This window comes from Urocitellus parryii, chromosome 3 (genome assembly GCF_045843805.1).
Source record: "Urocitellus parryii isolate mUroPar1 chromosome 3, mUroPar1.hap1, whole genome shotgun sequence".
Lineage (NCBI taxonomy): Eukaryota > Metazoa > Chordata > Mammalia > Rodentia > Sciuridae > Urocitellus > Urocitellus parryii.
The window spans coordinates 153500288-153522112 of record NC_135533.1 but is presented as its reverse complement, the minus strand read 5'-3'; the positions used below and the strand labels follow the sequence as shown (position 1 = coordinate 153522112).

The following is a 21825-nucleotide window of genomic DNA, read 5'->3' as shown; positions in this document are numbered from 1 at the left end:
GGCTCACAGTGGCCCCAGCAACATCTAGCTGATTTGCTCCTGTGTGGTGATGTTCATTGGGCTGTTTCCCTGCCCTTCAGACTGCCAGCTGATGATTGGCTCACAGCGGCCCCAGCAACATCTAGCTGATTGGCTCCTCCACGGAGATGCTCATTGGGCTGTTTCCCTGCCCTTTCAGACCACGGAGCTGCTCATTGGGGGATTTCTTTGGCTCTGCCCACACGACCCGGCCAATCGGCCTCAAGAGCAGGAGAATTGTGGGAGGTGGTAAGGTTTGTGTGGGTGAGAGGCTTGTGGAAGCCAGTGGTGGCAGTTGGGCTCTGAGGGTTTTTTTTTTTTTTTCCCTGAGGAGCTGTTTTGCTTGGCGTTTGTAGTTCTAAAAATAAAGTTAGTTTCTTTTGACAAGTGGCTCCTCAATTGTGCCCAGCCAGACTGCGGCATATATATATATATATATATATAGAGAGAGAGAGAGAGAGAGGACTTGTGATAGGAGACAAAATCTGCTATTTAGGGAAAGGCCCCTAGGAGAATCCCAATGTAGACCATGGGAGTTTGGGAACTGTCATGTCACCTGCTCTAGAGAGTTACACATCTTTTGAAGAACAGCTCATGGTGCAAAGCCTGTTGCTGATAGGCACAAAACAACATCTGTCATCCCTATAATATGAAGCCAGAACTGTGTGATTTGCCAGTGAGAAGGTCAACGAGACTTAGCATCATGGATAATTTGCATCTGGGAAGGAGCAAGAGCAGGTCTCCCTCCCAGTACTCTGCATGGGCACATGGTAAAGTCCCCATGTTTCCAACTACCCAGTACCAGACACTGTCCCAGGAGTCCCATATGTTTGTCCTATGGGAGGAGGTGAGGCTTTGGGTAAAAAGTGAGTGCGACACTACTGCTACCTGAGGACTCTGGTTCAAAAATGTCTAATAATAATACCATGAAAGCAGATTATGCAAAGTCTCTTAACCACTTTAAATTAAAGAGGCATGCATAATTATTTTAATAATGTTATATAACCCACTAGAGCAAAGAAGTATCATTCTAACAAAGATTGGATGAATACTTATTTATGATATAATTCATATTCTTTTTCTCATGTCATTTCTTTGAAATAAGTTTTATATATTTATTTTACATGTCAATTTAGACAGTAAATTTTTCTCAGAAATGTTTGATCTGTTTTCTGTTTTCTCATTTACATTTTTTAAGGTAGATTTACTTAATGAAATAACCGAAGTATGAGTGGTAATTTTCTAACCACTGAGTTTTTAACAGAAATAATATTTACCCTTTGATATTTACAACCAGATATGTAAATGTGATTTGTGTTCATTAGAATAAATTTAACATTGAAGAAAATGGATGTTTGTTTCATAATTTAAGTAGTATAGTAACACAACACTTCTAAATCTATATAGTATAATTGTTTAAAATTTGTATTCTTTTTAGATATACATGACAGTAGAGTGGTTTTGGATATATATGGAATATAATTTACCATTCTTGTGGTTAGACATGATGCAGAGTTACACTGGTTGTGTATTCATATATAGAGACAGAAGTTATATAAATAATCTAATTTAGGGGTATAAAAAAGCAGTCTTTCACTGTTCAATGTTACAAGCTTCTTCTATTTTCACATTTATGTTCACAGAAATTCAGTGTTTCTTTTAAGTGACCGTTTTCACCATCACAGTTTTACCATAAAGAAAATAAACTCTTGTTTGCAAAGTCTAAAGGTATTTTGGTGCCAGGTCATAATCAACAAAGAGTGAACAGAGAAGGAAATGATCCTGATGATGAGGTGGTTCTTGAATTAATTCAATTGGTGCCGCGTCCGGCTAACTGGAACCGAGTCCGGCGAGGGACGATGAGGTTAAGAAATACACAGGACACCAAGGTTCTTCATCCAGGAGTCTCTCTTTATTACTAACATCCTCCCCTTATATCCCCCAAGCAGCAGGAGTGGAAAATTACTCAGAAAAGGGAGGGAGAGGGGAGAAATTCGGCTACGACATCTGCCATTGTTAGACACTGAAACTTCTCTTATCAGGGAGTCCACCAGAGCAGAAAAAGGTCAAGACGTTCCTGGCGTTCCTGTGGAACACATATGTCTCAGGCAGACAAGCAGGAAAACCGCAAGCCTGCTTTCATGGCCTAGTGAGCTGGCCACTTTGACATGCATTACAAAGAATTGGGCACTGGGCCTCAGGGGCCTGGGAAAGGCCTGCTACCTGGGGGCTGGGCCTCAGGGGCCTGGGAAAGGCCTGCTACCAGCAAATTGGTGTGTCTCAGGTGGCTTCCTTCCCTAGACATGTTTTCCCAAGCAGGTCATGAACACAATGCCCATGCTTTCATGAAGCGAGAGTATTCATGTGGTCATGACAACATATTTCCACTCACAGAGGTGACCTGCCTATAACCAGGTGGCAACAGCCTAATCCAACCCTGAGTTCTAACATGAGATTATTTCCTATGGGAAGCAGCCAGGTATCTCAGAGCAGATTGATGACACTAGACCTTACATCATGGCAGACTGACATTAGTTCTCAGTGAAACATGCATTTACCCTAGAGGGAGCTTGTTTTCCTTGCCTGCAGTGCTTCTGCCAAAACTGTTATCCATGGACTTAGTGAACACCTTAACCACCATTGTGGTATTCAACATGGGGCTTCTGAGCACAATGCTTATGTCACAGCCAATAAAGGGGAGCAATCAAGCCATATTCCTGCCATTACTATTCTTACATTTCCCCAATGTCCTAAAACACCAGGTCTGACAAAAAGGTTGACTGGCTTTTGAGGAGTCAAGATGAATCTTGGTGAGTGGTTACACCCATATCCAATACATGATGTTTGTGGAATAAGCAGTATTCCTGAAGCTAGAATGAGGGCCTGGCACTGGGAATGACTCCACACACTAGTGACTCACTAGCACAATGTTTGCTTCCCATTTCAGTAATTGAACCCTATTATTGAACTAGTGAGGAGGACTTAGTTCCAAACACAGGACACAAGAATGACTGCTGTAACCTGGGTTTAAGCCTCTATTTTGCTACTCATGACAAGGAATCATTAGACCAAGTTGTGGCTATGAGGTCATGATTGGTCCTGATAATCAGGGGAATTATTTTGCCATTGCTGACTCAAAATAAGGAGGCAATGCATGGAAAGAAGCATGTTCTCTAGTCCTTCCTTGGACTGCAGTTAAGGTCAGAATACCAAGACAATCCAACTCAGCAGGGCTACTGGTGCACCTATGTTGTATGGAGTGATGATTTGTGCCTACCACCTGGCACCACTAGCCAAAGATCAACACTAGCCAAAGCATTTTTTTTTTTTTTGGTGGTCATGGGAATTAGAATAGACAAGTGAGAAATTACCAATGATAATCACAGGAATTAGAATTCTATGGAAAATATTTATTTTAATGAGAATGTATTTGAATATGTTTTTCTTCCTCTGATTCTAGTGTCAACTAACATAGGTGTGTTAAAATTATGTAACTATGCAAGCCCGGTGTCACATGCCTGTAATCCCAGCTGCTTGGGAGACTGAAGCAGGATCATGTTATGAAAGAAGCCTCAAGAAAAGCAAGGCACTAAACTATTCAGTGAGACCCTGTCTGTAAATAAAACACAAGATAGGCTTGGGGATGTGACTCAGTGGTCTAGTGACCCTGAGTTCAATCCCTGGTTCAAAAGGGAAAAAAGTTAACATTTTATTTCAATATTTAATTTACAGGATATCATAGGTGGAGGACAAGGAACATACTTGAGGTCAAAAAGTGTATTGTATTCTCTTGCTTGGAAAAGATGCACATTTTGGGGGTGGCAGTTTGATGGGTCATCTTATTTCATGAAGCCTGGATATCATAATTATGTATAGGTGGAGACTGAGTGATCATGGAAGTGGCAATGAGTTTCTGCTTGACACACGTGGAATATGGTGCCATGTTTAGTTAAAAATGTGGTAGCTTCAGTGTATTTCTCAAAATTGATCACATGTATATTTCTGGTAGTAGGAGGAATGATTTCTGTTGTACAAGCCATGGAAGCTAGAAGTGAATCCCTTCAATCGTGTGACTCATGCCTGCATATGGGTATCTGTTAGGCCACTACATAGAGAGGAGTGGTCCGGTTGTTCACATGTCCTTGGATTCACCTCCAGCCTGGTTCTGACGCTTCAACTCTTTCATAACCCAGAATAACTAGGACATCTGGCTCAATTTACAAAATGCAAGGAATGAGGGGTACTAGATGGGGCATCAGGATATTTACCATGGAATTTGGCAGCCTAGAGCAGCTTTCTGAATATAGAATGGCTTTCCTGGTTCATGACTAGTCAGGTAGGTTGTTGCTGTGATCAAAATCTGACAAGAAAAAATGAGAGGAGGAATTTTCTTTCTTGACTCAGGCTCTGAGATTTGTCAGGTCATATATGGCCATTTCAATTGCTGTTTCTAAACTGAGGCAGAACATCATGGCCGAATGACATAGACAAGAAAAACATCTTGAATCATGACAATCACGAAGCAGAGAGACCTCTGTCTCCCAGGGAAACCAGGAACAAAATAGAAACCCCAAAGTCTCATCCCAAAACAACCTCATTCAGCCAGTCTACCTGCATATAGTTAACACCTATATCATTGGATGTAACCTTGGTTAGTTTACACTGCACAACCTTTTCATTTTTTCCTCTCAAGATTCTTGCATTGCCTCCCCCATGGTATTTGTGGCACACCCTATATCCAAACCATAAGAGTCCCTGAGGTGCCTTTGCTGGACAAGTTTCTTCATTGGTTTCTTTCCTCAAATGCACGGTACAGCCGGGCTCCCTGAGACCACTCTCGTTCATCTCTAGATTTTTGGGGTAAGTGTGTGTTTGGTCAACATGGAAGTTATGAATCCTCTGGGCATACTACTAATAGGAAGCCCCTCAAATCAGCTGTGGGGACAAAAGAAGAGACTGAGGAGTTGGAGGTTCAGCATTCAACTTGCTTCAAGCTGCTTGGGGCAAAATATCACCTTGACTTCCCTGACCGATGGTTAGAGTCACTTTCCAGGTGTTGACCCCTTTGCCACTTTTCCAATTCTTCTGCGATGTTTTTGTTGTTGTTGTTGTTTGTTTATTTGTTTGTTTGCTTTTCATCTGGGTCTACTTCAGATGGGCTGCTGCCCTTTCTTGTTCCTGTTCAAGGGTGAGGCAACTCCCTGCTGAGAGACCACTGATGACAAGTGACTCAGCATAAGGTCACCATGGACTCTCACATTCCTCATAGTCCTCTCAGTATCTCCTACATGGACTTTTGTTTCATCTTTGGCACTTCATTTCATATTTCTGTTCTTGTTGACATGCTTTTATGTATTTCACATGTTATACATTTTTTACTTAATCAACTGCCTACTCTTGTGGATTGACCACCAATTTTAGTCTCAAACATTGTGTTTGACACATCTCATTCTGCAGTGTACCATAAGTGGCCACGTTTATTCTTATTTTTTAATCTTCCATGCTTTATGTGACATGTTAAAAAGCACCACAATCCAGTCCTGACAGACAAAACAAATTTAGGTCCCTTATTTTCTGTGAAGTTCATCAGTGTCACAGTTTCCATGGCTGAACTTTAAAAATGAGTTGTCAAGTATTCCTCAAGCAGAGAGGATCCTGCCTCTGAACTAAGGTGAATTCCAGGTTCAGGGCTATGAACTGAGGCAGGTGAAAGTCAGTGTCAATCTGAGATTCTCCTCAGGGAGCCTGTCCATGCAGGGAGAAGTGACCAAGTGCCCCCTTCCCTCATGCAAGACCACATAGGAAATTCTTCCTGAGGAAAGGTATGTATGGCTGGAGGTGGGAGGAAATGCCAGAGAAGACTGTGCAGGCATCTTTGGAAGACCCTAGGATAGAGAAGCCTTCCCAGCGTTGACTTCTGGACAGTGGTAAATAGTTCCCTGAGATTAGCAGGAGGCACATGCAGTCATGCTGGGAGAAGGAAATAGACCCGAGGAGCCCCATCTTCTCACACTGTGCTCCCTCCTACAGCATCTGAGCTTAGTGTGTTCTCCCTTATGAAATTCAACCAGCTGGTCTGCCATGCTTACACATACAATCAGCCTCCTTCAGTGCATTTCCCAGGTGAGGTCCTCTTTGTGCCTTGGCTATTTCCAGTGTCCTGGGGGTGACCCTGTGTTACTCAGACCCTCAGAATATTACTGTAATGTCACTGCAACCCCAGACACAGTTTAAATTCTCCTGATGTGCATTCAGGGACTATAGTTGGACTCCTCATTTTCACCCCCAGTTCAGGAGTGATCCTCAACTCTGTGCAACCCCAGCTTCTCTTCTGGATTCCTCTGAATGCCCCTCCACTGACACTTGCTGGTTGAGGATTCACAGAGTAGCAGCCCCGCTCCTGAGGACCCCAAATCTTCTGTCACTGGAGAGCCTATTTTCAGTATGTCCAGCCTCACTCTGTGCCAGTTGTGCCAAAATGTACCCTGTCCTGTGTCTCAGATTGATGGCATTGACAGTGCAGAGGAAGTCATGGCAAGTCAAGTTCACGTACCAAATGCTTTGTTTCTGTTAGAAGAGAATCCATCAAACCCAAGCCTATCTCCCCACATACAATAGTGTAGAGAAATTGTGTGAAACTTTGTGTGGATGTATTGAGAAACCAAGACTCATGTGTTCCATTTAATGTCATCACAGATAATGATACACTTCTGTCAATGTGCTGTTTTCTACATGTGTTTTATCCTTTTTTTTAGATTTCTCACTGGTCCACTAGCAGCTTCCATTGTGATTGGTTTATTTTCCCATCATACCACTTTTGTTACCTTTCATATCCTTTTATCTCTATTTGAAATTTAATTTTACAGTGGTTTCTATATGCTTTACATCGTTATCAACATAGTTTGCAATGATGCTACCTGAGTTCTATTACCATGTTCCCTCTCCTCCTACCCTCATCTATTCCTTCTTGTTTATGATGCTGTGGTCACAAGTATGATGTGCATACTGGCATTCTTGTGTTCATTTCCATTATTGATTCAAACTGTGAACTTAATTTCTCCTGTCTTTAATTCACATGGTAATATGTTAGAAACTAAAGTACCAAACTATATCATTGTTAGTATTTATGATCAGCTATGTAAGTACCTTTAGCAGAGATATTAATTCTTCAGGTTCTCAAGTTCCCATCTCTTACCCTTTTTACATCTTAGGACTCCCCTCAGTATTGCATGCTGGGCAGGACTACCAGAACCACAAATGTGCTCTGTAACTGTCCCATTGGTGGTTGTCAGCTCTTTTTCACTGTGACCATTATACCTAACAGGAACAAGTTAGAAGGGAGCATTAATTTTTGGCCCATGGCTTCACAGGTCTCCATGAGCTTCTGACTCTATCACAGAAAAAGCATGGTAGAATATGTAGAAGAATAAAACTAGACCCTTATTTCTCACAATGCACAAAAATTAACTCAAAATATATCAAAGGGCAATGGTGAGCCAGGTCTGAGGATGTGTAGCAGCAGCAGCAGTCTAGGCCACAAGGAGAACAGGGGCGGAGCCTGCTGGGGCACCATCAGGGCAGGACAAAGTCTCTGAGCAGATGCCATTGCTATTGCCTTTGCACTGCTCATTCACTTCTGTGCCAAAGCAAGAATAGTCATGGTGGCCTTGCTCGGGATATGCAGATTGCATGTGCAGGACATGTTCCCCTCTTAAAGGAGCAGGTCACTGAGGTGCAGACAGGTGTGTATAATGAAGCTTCAGCACCAGGCCTGCTGTCAGTTCCGGGGCTGTTATGGGCATAGCTGGCCTTAGGCACCCACTGAGCATCTGGGACCAGGCCTTCTGGCACAAGGGAAAGCTGTTGTCTGCCACTGGGAGCTGTGGTGGGCGGGCTCCTAAACAGAGGTGGTGGAAGCAGCCCCGCAGTCAGAATGGCATGGGCATGACTCCAGGCAAGTTGGCGAGCCTAGCTCTGCTTATTGCCTCAGATCTGACTCCTGCTGGGCTTTGTGCTGGCCTCACAGGTTTGTCATGCCCCATGCTTCAGGGATGAAACCAGTGTTTCTGTGGTGCTGCACCAGACTGGATGATTGTGGGCACAGCAAAAGGATCCCAGGCCTACAGGGCACAAGAAGATGTCTGGGGCTCAGCTGTGGCCACTAGGCTTGGACAAGTTGGTGGCCTCACATGACAGGAAACTTCTCTGTGTTGTAGTCATGACCACCCAGAAATACTTCAGACTCCTTATGTGGCTGTCTTCAGAACAGGATCCAAAACAATTCATGGAATAGTGGTGTTTTTCTCTAGTGAGTGTTCAGACACATCTGTACCAATTCCAGTAGTGCCACTATGAGGCATGGATGGTACTTACTCATCCCACAAGACATTTATGATGCTCAAGTATATGCATGAGCACTGCTTGGACTGTGATCTAGAAGCAGATGATGATCTTTACATCAAAGGAGATCATCTGAAGAGATTCCTGAGGAGCTTGAATTCAGTGAACCCTGTTTCTCAGGCAGATAGGACTCAGCTCTACAGAAGTGTCATGGGTCTTTTGAGATGCATCAGCTTTTTTTTTAATGAGAAAAAAAAGGGGGTACATCTGAGATCTCCAGAACAGTAAGATTCACCAAGCTATCACATACTACCTGAACAAAAACCCAAGCTACAAGTACAAACTGCACGGCTACATTCTCAGTTGCCAAATTGCAGAGCAGCGTCATCACACAATACAGCTCCACTGAGAAATCAGCCTAATGAACAAATACAGAGACACAGAGATGCATAAAGAAGACCAACATCTGGGAATCCTGCTTCCTTCATGAGGTTTCAGGTCTGCCCTCAAGAGGAAATTCTGCAATGGGAATTTCTGAATGGGAAGAATTTGCACTTGGCTGTGGACCATTAGCCAACCTGCATCCCTCCCTTCCAAGGAGAATGGACTCAGCCTAGATGGAAGCCTTGGACGACATCTTCATGTAGGTAGTGGAAATGATCAAGGCCACCATCAAGACCCGGGAATGCATCATGGACTTAAAGGAGATACATTGTGGCTATCATCCTGTGGTGAATCCCATGTATGGGGCAGAGTACATTCTGAACCTTCTGCTTCTATGCAGGAAGTATAAAGGCAAGAAGATGACAGTTCCTATGAGTAGGCATGCATACCTACAGCAGATTTTCAGCAAGATCCAGTTTGTGGAGCATGAAGAACTGGAGACTCAGGAGCTGGCCAGCAGAATCAACCAGAAGTCTGGATACCTATACTTCCTCTCCAATTCCCTGAAGAAGCTTGTTCCTTTCCAGTTCCCTGGATCCATGAACAAAAGCAAAGAGCCCAAAGATGAAAATGTCATATACCGATGCCATTGTCTGGACGTTCTGACATGTTTGTGAGGTTTCTGGGAAACTTGGGGAAGACATGTCCCACCCCAAATCATCATGCCAAATTGGTTGTACCAGTTTTTAATTCTAACTCCAAGCCTGATAAGGCCAAACTAGTGGAACTGATGAGATCATAGCAGTAAGTATCCTAAAGGTGTTATGAAGATTTTGCCTGTATCTGTTGAATTTTAAATTGTTCTGGCCCTCAGAGTGGGCTCTTGCCATTTCATAACAAATATTTTCCCTTCTTCTGTGAAGTTGACCTGGTGTTTACCATGGAATTCGTGCAACAGTGTGGAGCCAATGGAGTTTGGGGCCAATAAACACATTCCCCACTCATCTTTAGACAGTGTGATTAAAAGATTATTCATGGCGGGAAAGTTACCAGGGACAACCATTTTTCCTTTTACTCAAAAACTGGCTTCTGGAGAAACCATGGGTTTGGCATGACTTGTACTTATAAGGGACATCTTGTCCAAGTGGGTGGCAATTTCCATCCATACTAGGGCTGAAGGATGTGGACATCTTCAACAGTGTTCTCAAGCAGGTTAGAAGATGTTCAGAAGCCAGAAAGCAGGTGTAGTGCATGTCCAATGCCCTCCTGTCTGCCATGACCCCAATCTGGATCCCAAACAAAACAAAATGTGCTTGGGGTCCAAAGCATCATCACATGGTCCCATGTAGTAGTTAGCTGAAATGTGACTGGAGAAAAGATGGAAATTGTTAGAATGATGAAAAAGCCAGCCTAATGTCTAGCTCTGCTGAACAAAACATTCTTTAGTTATCTATTTAAAAAAAAATTGTAAGATCAGCTTTTGAAGTCCATGCAGGGATATAATTTCTAAGTGAGTTTTTACATAGGACTCATTTAACATTGAGCTTTTTGAACAAAATTGTGGTTAGTGTTTGCCTTTGAATGCATCTTCCTTTGAACATTATGTTTCAGACCACCTTAATTATGATTTGAAATGTCTTTGATTTTTTTTATTTCTTTCTGGGCCTTTTCTCTACAGTCCTATGGCAAAAAAGAGAAAAAAAAAACATAAACATTCTCATGAAGTATTATTGTAACAAAAAGAAACAAAACACTGTAACATTCTGTTTTGTTAACAATGCACAGTTTCTAACTTTTTTTAACAAGTTTTTTAAAAGCCATCTCAAGTTCTTGAGCTGGAAGTTGAGCAGTGAGTGCAGGCAGAAAGGTCACTGATTTGCAGTCTGGTCGTATGGCAGTGTTGAGATGGTGAAACCTTCAAGATCTGGGGCTTGTGGAAGGTCTCCAGTCATAGATGGTGTGCCCTTCAAGGGGATTATGGAGTCCCTGTTCCCCTCTCTTTTCCTCTTTTCCTTACCACCATGAGGTGGGCAGATCCTCTCTACCATGTGCTGCCCAACGTGGTCGACTTCCTTACTTCAGGACCAAAGTGATGGAGTCAACTGATCATGGACCAAAATGTCCACACCTGACGGGTGGAAGAGATCTTTCATCCACATAAGTTGATTATTTCTGGTGTTTGTTAGAATGATAGAAAGCTAACACTGCAGGAATGCAGAACGAGTAGCATATACATATATCCCTCCTCCTGTAACCACCCCTGCAGCCTTCCACCTGATGTCCAGCTTCCCCCATGAAGAAGAGCTTCATCACTTTCTGGCTCTCAGCTCCATATCACTGGTCTCTGCTGCCCCATATTGGACTGTCCATGTCAGGTTGCACTCTAAGCACTTGGATGGAGAGATTGAAGTTAAGGAATTAAAATTCCCCCCCCCCCAAAAAAAAAAAAACCAACATCCACTTTCAGTCTGGCTTCATCCCAGGTGTTTTAAAATGTCTGGCCCTCCCAGGTCTTGGCTGGTACTGGTCAAGTCCCAGGACACAGACTTTATACAAAGTTGCTGGGTGTCTTAGGCAAGAAAAACTCCCTCTCCCTTCCTACATGAAGTCATCAATAGAAGGAACTAGAATATCCATGTCAGGTCAGTGAGTGTGTGTTACCATATTCTACTAGGGGAGAAGAGTCTCCCAATTCCTAGGGAGAGCTGGGGTAGGGGACACTCTCCTCCCCAAATATTACCAGCAGAGGCATGGTTCTTAAGATCTTGGAGGCCTCTCTAATGGTGCTTGAATACACAGAGCTAGCCCCAAACTGAGAATTCAGAGGGTCAGAACCATTCTTATGTTCCCAGAACAATACTGTCATCCTCTGCCTCAGAATCCCCAATTCCTCACTCTACAGTGGGACAATGACATGACATGAGAAGAACCATTGGGGATGGCATGGAGCAGGAAGCTGAGGACACCTGGGCCTGGGAAGGATGAGTACCCTGTACTCACAGGGAGTCTCTGAGGCCTGTGAGTAAAGGAAGCAGCAGGAAGCTAGGGCAAGTCCTTCTGACAGAGGAGAAACTACAAGGGCATACCTACATGTTTCACCCAAGAGAGAAAATCCAGGCCCCATGAACACTGAAACAAAGGCCAGCTAGACCAAAACTCCTCTGTCACTGCCAGAATTCAGCTCTCAGTGTATGTCAGTCTGGAGCAGGGAGTGCGAGGGCCTCTAGAGCTGCAGCTGCAACAGCTGGGGAGGTCCCCTGCCCAGTCCCCTGAGGATTTCCAGGATCCAGCCAAACCCAAATTTCTGAATTTCTGAGTGTGGCCACCATGTGAGGATATGGTCTGTGGTGAGACATCTGCTGCAGGTGCAGGAGCTGGTGGGGGGAGGGGATCTGAGGCTGGGCATTGGTATAGCTGGGATGCTATGTTTAGGCACAGTCTCTTTTTTTCTCCCTGAGACCTGGGACAGTCCCTAGGGGGAACCACAGCTTCTGGGACCTGAGTAGTGGGAGAGTCATGCCCATATGGAGGTGCTCTGGAAGGAGCCACTACAGCCCAGACTCCTAAAATGGAACCTGCCACCAGTCCCCAGAATGTGTGGAGTCCAAGGCCAGAGGCAGGAGTGAGACATGCACCCCAACAGGAGAGAAGCAGAACTGTCTCAGGGAACTCCCAGGGGCTCCCCCTGAACCCAGAATGATATCTTTTATGCCATCTTTTTCATCTACAAGGTCATTGAAATGGGGGCTTTATTAGCCTTCAGCATCAGGCCTGGCCCTCAGAAAAGGAGAAAACAACATTGTGGAATGGAAAGATCCAGCCTAGAGATAAGGACAGCTGATCTTATGAGTTGAGGGAAATCATTCAGTCATGATCACCATCCTTGACCCTATCTCATTCTTCCTTCCCATCATGATCATCATTGAGTCATTTGACAGTTATTTTAGATAGAGTGATAAAAATTCATTATCTACATTGGGACTTTTCTGGGAGTGGAGAAGACACTAGTAATAATTATGTGAGTACAACAGGCACAAATTAGGAGGGTCTGAGGAAACCCAGGATCTAGGCCTAGAGCCCTTCTTCATAGAGCTGCTCTGGTCTAGAGTGGTTCTGTGGAACTATTGCCCTAGCAGATTAGGTTTCAGATTCGAAGTAACTAGGCAGGTATTCAGGAAAAATCATCCAATCTCATGTGTCTGAGGATCCAGGTTGATTTGGAACTGTTCCTCATGCATATCTCATTGAGGAGCCTCAAGGGGGAGCATTGATTCAAGGCCAAGACATGTGGCTTCTTCAGAGCCATGGAAACCCATCCTGAATGGGGGATGAAGTCTGGGGTTTCTGTGAGATCTCAAGGATTCAGACAGCAGCAGGGAAATGCTCTGGAAATGAGGTGTGAGACAGGAAAACTGTCCCAGGAGTGACAGAGACCCTGGTGAAGAAGCTGATGTGTCAGGAAGAAAGGGCAAAGTCCACTAACATTATGCTGTGTCATTAAATGTCAGTGGGCACTACAGTGGACAGTGCCTATGTCATCCATACTTCTAGAAGTTCAAATTTCTAGTTGGCTTGAAAACTTTGTTTTGGACCTGTGTGTTGGGAAGTACATTCTCGGGGCCATGAGTACTGTGGGATGAAGGATATGGGTGTCTCCTGTCCAGACCTGGAGGAGGATATTCTCCTGGTGCCTTTGCAGATCTCACAGGGGGGTTGGGGCATATGAGAGAGTCACCCAGCTCAACTCAGCAGGAGCTGCTGGCTCTGCTTCTCCCTTCCCCAGGAACCCCAAACAGCCATTTCTTCCCATCTCCCAGGCCAGAGCAGCCACTTCATTGTCCCTCTTCTACAGCCCCAGAGTCTGCTCCCTAGGGCTTCCCAACAACCACTCATGCCATTCTGGGCTATGACTTTTGCTGTAGAGGAAGCCAGTCTCCCTCCCTCTTCTGAATTTGTGAACTTTGTCTCAGCCCATGGCCATCAGCTACTAGATGCTGACATTCTTCCTTGTACGTTGAGGGGCTTGCCCAGCATAGACCTGCCCTGTGTGGTGGGGCTGTTACTCCCTAGGGAAAATATAGGTCTGAGTTGGGCACAGAGATGGGAGCAGATGGGTGGGATTAGGTCTGGATCCGCTGCCTTTGGGCTATGTAGAACCTGGGTGGACTGTGTATGTCTCTGAGTTCATCTGTGAAATGGCAATCATAGCCCCCACATCTCAGAGTCACTGGAGGGTCAATGAGGTACTGTGACTTGCCCTAAGTGGCCCATGGCTGGCAGATGAGGCATCTCATAGATGCTTCTGTTTGTTAAATTCATCTCAAGATTATGGGGAGATTCCTTTCCTGTATCGGACATTCCCTGGTCTGCCTGAATGGTGTTGACCACCAGGAACTTGAGGAGGGGAGAAGTAGTAAATTCCAAATTGTCCCCTAGCAGCTTGTGAATTCCTCCAGGGCAGATGGTCCTCATGTCCCTCCACCCAGCACTTGGTCTATTTTACAGCTATGCTCACTCAGGGCTTGTTAAATGAATGTGTGAGTGAACTAATGATTAAATGACAATGAGTCACAGGGATGAGGATATGTGGAAAGATCCTGGGGATAGGTCACCCCACAATTCACTGTGACCCTGACTGGATCATTCACTTATTGTTGGAGCCTCCATCCTCTCATTTCAGAAATAGGCACACAAATATCTTGTTTGCTTTGCTTTGTGGATCCATTGAGCCAGGGTAGACAGAAGAATCCAGGTTCTCCAACTCCACAGAACCACAAATATTCATATGCTCAGAATCTTCTCTTGGCCTTGTATAGGCACAGCCTGCCTAGGAGGGAGAGTGACCCAACATACATGTGGTCTTTAACACCTATGCCACCTAAGCTGGCTTGGCCCTTACAGTCAGGCATGGGGGAAGACGTAGTCAGCTTGGGTTGCCCTTGGGCTAATGGACCTAGGTGCTTACCATCTGTGTAGCTGTGGGACTCAGACCTGTCTTCACTCTGGAACCTCTGTCTCCTCATTCACAAGGTGTGGGAGTATGGACATCTGCCTCCAAGGTGGTCTGAATCACAAAATAAAAAACATGTCAGATACCAGCTCAGCATTTCCCTGAAAGCAACCCTCAGCCAAGGTCACTATGTTGACAGTTGTGGCAGGTGGGATCATATCTGCAGCAGAACTGGGAGCAATGTTACAGTGAAACAGCAAACATGGAGGGCTCAGTAAGGTCCAGTCCAGAACCCAGCTGAACCTCTGAGGGACAGGCTGCTAGAGACACAGCCCTTGTCACAGGGTGCCTGCCTCCAGTAGGGACTCAGAATGAATGGTAACCCAATCCTGGGGCAGGGCTGCCACCAGAAAAGCCAAATTACAGCTCCCAGCAGCCTTCAAGCCCCAGCAAGGCTAAGGATTGAACAGGCAAAGAAGCAAAAGGCCCAGAGTACACAGGGAGCCAGTTCCCAATAGTCCTGACAGGGCAGCACCAGCATAGAGGGCCAGAGAGGCCCAGCAGGGTGAGGAATTTCAAAATGGTGAGAGTGACATGGAGTGTTCAGGGCCAAGAACAACAGAGGAGGACAGTGAGAGAATCCTTGAATCAAGCCACCTGAAGGCCATCAGTGCCATGGGAAGTGTACAGAGAGGACATGATTCTGGGCTTAACTTGGAAAGGGAGGACATGGAGTCCAGGAGTCCTTAGAGACACGCTGATAATGGTAGGAGCAGGAAAGTGACAGCCCAGTGATCTACTTCTGACAAATCACTCAGAGTCTCTGGGCCATGGTGTCTTCATTGTAGACTGAAGATCCCCATAAGATCTTCCTCCAAGAGCATCTTGGTGACAGAGAAGCAGACCAGGGGTCATGGGAAGAAAAAATCTCAGCGATATGACTGAAATCATAGTCCCTTCCCTGTGATCCTAGACAAAGTAGGGACTGTGGAAGACCAGACATGTGGGCAGGGTTGAGTCTGGGGTGGTCCCAGAAATACCCAGATTGGGGTTGGACAGACATAGAAAGGGAGAGAAATTGGGGAGATGTCTTCCCAGATCTCCATGGAATTAGGATCAAAGCTGAGCTTGAGACTGAATGAGGGGCCCTAAGAATATTACTTCCTAATCCTGGAACCTGTGAATATATTATGGTCTGTAACAAAAGGGACCTTACCCAGGGGATGATGTTAAGGGGCCTGAGATGGAGGATTATGCCAATTTATCTGGGTGTTCCAAGGTAAGGGAAAGAGAGAGGTGGGAGGTCAGAATAAGAGAAGGAATGTGGGAATGGAAGGAGATGAGAGAGAGAGAGAGAGAGAGAGAGAGAGAGAGAGAGAGAGAGAGAGAGAGAGAGAGAAGGGGAATGGAGAGAAGAGAAGAGGGATGAGGGAGAGAGAAGAGAAGAGAAGGAGAGAGGGGAGAGGGGAAGAGAAAGCCAGAAAGAGAGATTTGTAGGTGCTGCAGAGCTGGCTTTGAAACTGGAGGAAGGGGTAGGAGTCCAGGGATGTGGTATTCTAGGAGCTGGAAAACATAAGGCAATGGTTTCTTCCTGAGTCCCTCGAAGGAGCCTGGCCTCCCAACACCTTGGTTCTAATCCCCAGGGTGCATTTTGGACTTCTGACCTCCAGACCTGTGAGAAAATAAATGCATGTTGTTTTGAGCCACTGTATTACAGTGATCTATTTCAGCAGCCACAGAAAACTCCCAGAGGAGCAGGGCACTGATTGTGGCCCCTCCACAGCCCCTGCCCATGGTGACAGAGGCATGATCCTAGGCCCTGAGCCCAACCCTGCTAACCTCCATGGTAGAGTAAAGAGACTGGAGCTCAGGGACTGCATGAGCAGGTAGGGTGGGGCTGGGCCACACACTCAACATTCCTTCATGGTCAGAGAGTGGCTGGATCTCCAACCCTGCTAGTCACTGCCTCATGGAGAAAGTCCCAATACAGGACCTAGTTTTCCTGCTGATGTCCACAACTGAATGAAATACTCACAATAAATAATGACTTCCCTGTCACCAAAGGAAGATGGCAGGTGACCTTCTGTGCCACACACTTTAAAGGATCACTATGTTCTCAGGCCACAAATTGGTCACCTGTGTGTACATCAGAACCGAAGTCCCCTCAGTGCTGAAGCCTCAGATAAAACACGTCTCCACCTGTAATTGTGGTGCAAGATGCCCTGTCTCATTTCCCTCCAGCAAGGTCTTAGAAATTATGAGCACCTGTTTCCTTGGGCACATGGTTCCCTGGGAGTTAGGAGCTCATTGATTGCACATGCCTGAAGTTCTTGGCAGGCCTTTTGTCTGGCAGTGTCCTTCTTAGCTTCCTCCTATTTCTCTTTTGTACCCACACCTACCATTGGATAAGGAATTGAGGTGAGCTCTGAATTTAAGAATTTGGGAAGCCAATGGCATTGGTGTGCCCTGAACTCTGTGGACAGCCGAGTTCTCAGGAGTGATGGGGAAGGTGAATATGTGTGGGTAGAAGCTGAGTTGGGCAAAGAGGAGGAGGGTATTCCAAGAGTCCATCCCTGAATAGAGGAGCACAATTTATTGCCCTTTATTGTAATGCAAGTGATAAGCTGTCTGTGAGGGTCAGGGATTGTGGATACAAGACTTCCAAAACTGTTTAGGCACTGGGCTCACCCTCCCTATGCTACCCAGTCCTGAGCACATCCCCCCCTGCCCTGCTGCTCCTGCCCTGGCTTGAAATTCTGGCTTTGTGGCCTGGATGCCTATGGCAGTCAGTGCAGCACCAAGAGGGGTCCAGCTGGCAAAGCCAGGATGGTAGAGAGGCAGAATGAGCCCTCCTGCAGTCCTGGGCCTGTGGCCTAGAATTTCTCCTCAGGGGTTCTCAGTCTGTGCATCTGGAAGAAAGGTCAGTAGAAGGGGGATATATATATATATATATATATATATATATATATATATATATATATATATATAGAGAGAGAGAGAGAGAGAGAGAGAGAGAGAGAGAGAGAGAGAGAGAGAGAATGTGTGTGTGTGTGTGTGTGCCCTCAGTGGAGGGAGTGTATGAGCAAGTAAAACCTACCCCAACCCTGTCATAGGGTTACTGAGGGCCCTAGGTACTTGGTTGTGCCTGGTCTGTGAAGTTCATGCTTCTAGATACCCAGCCTGGTGAGCCCTGACCTCTGACCCTCAAGCAGGACTGCTCAACCTTCAGTAGCCACCCATGGTATAGGCCCTAAGAACTCTACACCCTACCTCCTCTCCAGCCCCATGAGTACTCTCTCAGGGGCCAATCTCTGCACCTCTTAGTGTCCTTGCCCTGTAGCTAGGTGCACCCATACCTGATCAAGGTCACTAGCATCCTCCTTGTGACCAAATTCTAGATATTGCATTTGCTAACCACCATCTACTTATTCGTTCATTCATTCCTGGTCTGCAGACCCTACTCTGAACCAGACAAATGAAGGAAAGTGATCTTCCCCTAGGGTTAAGTGCTTTAAAGCACAGACAGTTACAGAGCCACCACTGGATGCCCAGCCAGCAGGGTGGGCCCACAGTCCCACACCCCTGTGTCTCTCTACACCATCTCCAGAGTGCATGGGCCTGGCTGGGTCCTACCACACCAGGTGTTTTGTGCTGCAGTTTCTTCTATTGTCACTGTATTTTAAATATTTTGCACATCAGAAACTATTCCTGTTCATCATGCTTTATTGGTATGTGTGGAATCCCTTCCAGAAAATGCAAGATAATTTACTTATTCAAAACTGCCTTGGCCTCTTATACTGGCCACGGCCATGTAGCAGGACTCTAGAGATGCAGCTCCCCTCTCATGCACATAACCCAGCAGGTTCTCAGCTCTCAGGATGGCCATCTCTGCGGGGGTTGCTTCAGGGCCCCTTCTCTCCAACCCTCTTTACATAGCTTCCAGCCTCATTAGCTGAGTCTAATAGTCTTCCCTATCCCTGGGTCGAGTCCATGGCCTTGCTCTGCTGTGGTAAGATAGACTGAAATGATGGTGGCACTGACCTGCCTTGTTTGATGGCAGTCTGATGCTTTCTTCTGACTGTCTTGTTCTGATGGAGGCTGTCCATGGACCCTGATGACCCTCCTCAGGGTAGCCAGACCCAGGCAATGGGGCCAGGAGGCAGAGGCTATTGGAAGACCTTCCTAAGCAGCCTTGGAGAGATGCTGAGTGAATAAAAACAAGAGTTCCCAGGTCAGCCCACTTGGACCTGGCAGGACCTGGCAGGCAGTGAGCCCCGTTCAGCATTCTGATACATGGACTTGGGCTGATCTGGGATGTAGGGGTATTAAGAACTGACTTAGCCTCATTCAGATAGCCTACCTCATGCCCAGGGGTGCTCTTTGGCCCTCCAGTAAATACCTCAACATTCTTAACTGGCCCTCATGAATCACAGTCCATGGATTTGAAGCTTTACAATTGGCAGATGTCAAACAAGGGTTTTATGGTCAAATTTGGGATCAGCTGTGTTAAATCATGCTGAAACCCTTTCTTTTCTTCTTTACTGCAGGGCATCTCAAGGTCTTGGTTTTAGTGTAGGGAAGGTAATATTCTCTCTGATAAACATCCCTATGAGCCCAACTTCAGGGCCTGGTGGGCCCAGGTACCCATTTGGGGACCTGGTGACTGGGTTGCCTTAGAGAAGTGGTGAGATAGGTGGGCCATCCCACACAAACCTCCACCCATGGGGTTCCTGATGGGTGGAGGGACCATAGTTTTTACCACCAGTGCAAGGCACTGTGCAAATTTAACCTTTGGATTTATGACTCTATTTCTTTGTAGCAAATATCATGGTAAATGTCAGGCCAAGGCTGAAGCCGGGCGAGGGGCCCATCAAAAAAGAGGGTGGGGATGAGGAGGCTGAAGGACCCAGGGACTTAAGCCAGGGTGAGACTTCAGGCCCCTCACCACCTCCTGGGAGCCCTCTCAGATTGCTCCTTGCTTGTCTAGGTCCCCAGCACTGTGTCCTCAATTTGTCCCAGTCATTGTGACCTTCTTAAGATGTTGCTTTTGTTCACCCTCCTGCCAGCGCCCAAAGGGGGCGGGCTCTGGGACCTGCCAGAAGTCCCCCCCTCCCCTAAATCTGTGCAGCCATAGGATCAGCTTGTGCAATACTGGCTGGCTGTGTGACCTTGGGTAGCACCGCCCTTCCCTGGTCACTGGAGGCCTCATCTATAATCCACGGCTGTTGACCAGAGGTGGTGTTCCTGGCTCAGTGCCCTCATGAGTAGGAAATACTCCAAGTCCTGGGATTGTCGGTGTGGGGCTCTGGGGGAGCTAGGTGGGGATGGGTGCAAGGCCAGGATGAAGATTGGCTTGTAGCATCCCATAGCTCAGTAAAAATAGTGAGTAACATGGAAGGCAGAAAAAGTCTTAAGCTGGCTGTAGATGCTCAGTAAAAATAGTGAGTAACATGGAAGGCAGAAAAAGTCTTAAGCTGGCTGAGAATCCATGTTCACCATGGTTACTTGGCCCCCTATCCCTCCCCCACCACATACAGCTCAGCCTGTCTTGTCACTGGGCTCTGCACTGGTTCTCAGATCTGGAAGGTCGTTCAGTGAATGCTGACCTCCTCCCTGCCATATGTGGAACCTATACAGCTGAACAGAGGGTCTCGGACTCCCTTGGCTACTTCCTCCTAACAGCTCCACATCACCCCTGTACACAGCTCACTCCACTGGACATCCAGGATCCCCAAATTCAGTCTATGTGATATCATATCCTTTGTATTGGACATCCAACCCCACAATCCTGGCCTGCCCACTCTACCTATCCCCAAAGACAGGTTCATTTTACAAAGTCTGACCTTCTCCCTGTCCATTCCCTTTTATTCCTCATGGCAGGCCTGCCTTATTAGATCACCCCCTCCACCTCCTGGCTCAAGACCACAGACACCCCTGCCTACCATCTTATTTCCAATAAGATGGTATTTTCCACCCTTCCTGCCTAAACCCTCTCAAGGCTGCCATTAGGTGAAGCTTTTTCTCCTTACTTTCAGGGCCTGGGCCAGAGGGTCTCATGTAAGAACCTTTTCTTCCACCTTTGCTGGGGGAAACTCCAGGTGCTATTTTCTGTCACCCCATCTCCATGTCTCCCAAACAGTCTAACCCTGGCATGAGGGTGCAGAGAGCCATCAAAATTGGGGTGGATATATCTGCAGCACCCCGTATAGGGAGAGCCCAAGAAACAACTGTCAGTGAGAAGCAGCATTCTCACCAAAAATGCCTGGGTTCCTCTATGCCCCCGAGTCAGCTCTGAGAGATGCCAAAGTCAGGGGCCCTTAGGGCTGGCTGTCTAGCATGGGCTAGTTGGTGTGCTTCAGGCTCTACCCCCAGCCTCCCTTCCGTACATGGGTGGTATGAAGGTGGATTCACTGGTGAGGGAGTGCTGCCTATAGTGCCTGGACCCTGAGAAATTCTTCTGGATGCTCTGGCCGGCTCCTGGGACTCCTTCCCATGCACTCTAAAAAACCTCCTATACTTCATGCCCTGAGCTTGGGAACTCACTGAGGAAACTGAGACTGTTGATGGCACTTCAGGCCCCTTAATAGGAAATGAGGCCCCTATCTCCCTGAGCCTCCTTCCTACCTGTCCTGCTCCAAGGAAATCCAGGGTAGAACCCAGGCAGCCAAAGGAGATAGGCATGTGTATCCTACAAAGATTCCTGGAGCAAAAACCTCTGCTGGGCTGTGGAAGACACATAGAAGGAACTCTTGTCTGGCCTCTCCCACACAGGTTCTTTTCCATCAAGGTCTATGCTGGCCATTCTATGAGGAGTAAAGCATTGGTTCGAGCTGTGGAGAGCCCAAATGGGACCTAAGTCATAGTAGGATGAGGGTGGGGCTGCATAGGTTCCAGGCAGGTCTAGCATCTGGGGATTCCAGAGGAGAGGGGTGTTTCCACTTCTCAGTGAGGAAACTGAGGTTTAGCTCAAGCCCCTGAACAGACTTGAGCCATAGGAACTTTGTGCTTAGAGGGACATTTGAAAATTTCTGTCTTAACAGTTTGGAGGCTTTTGTCCCACTATTCACTTTGAGTTAGTTTGGTTGATGGTGCCATGGGAGGGGCTGCATGTATTCCTGCCTAGTCCTGGTAGG

General features: G+C 46.4%; 1 pseudogene; it reads left to right on the top strand.

Annotated features, from left to right (window-relative positions):
• Window positions 1–8602: 8602 nt before the first annotated feature.
• LOC144249034 (chondroitin sulfate synthase 1 pseudogene) lies at window positions 8603–10139 on the top strand (annotated as a pseudogene).
• The last annotated feature ends 11686 nt before the right edge of the window (window positions 10140–21825 follow it).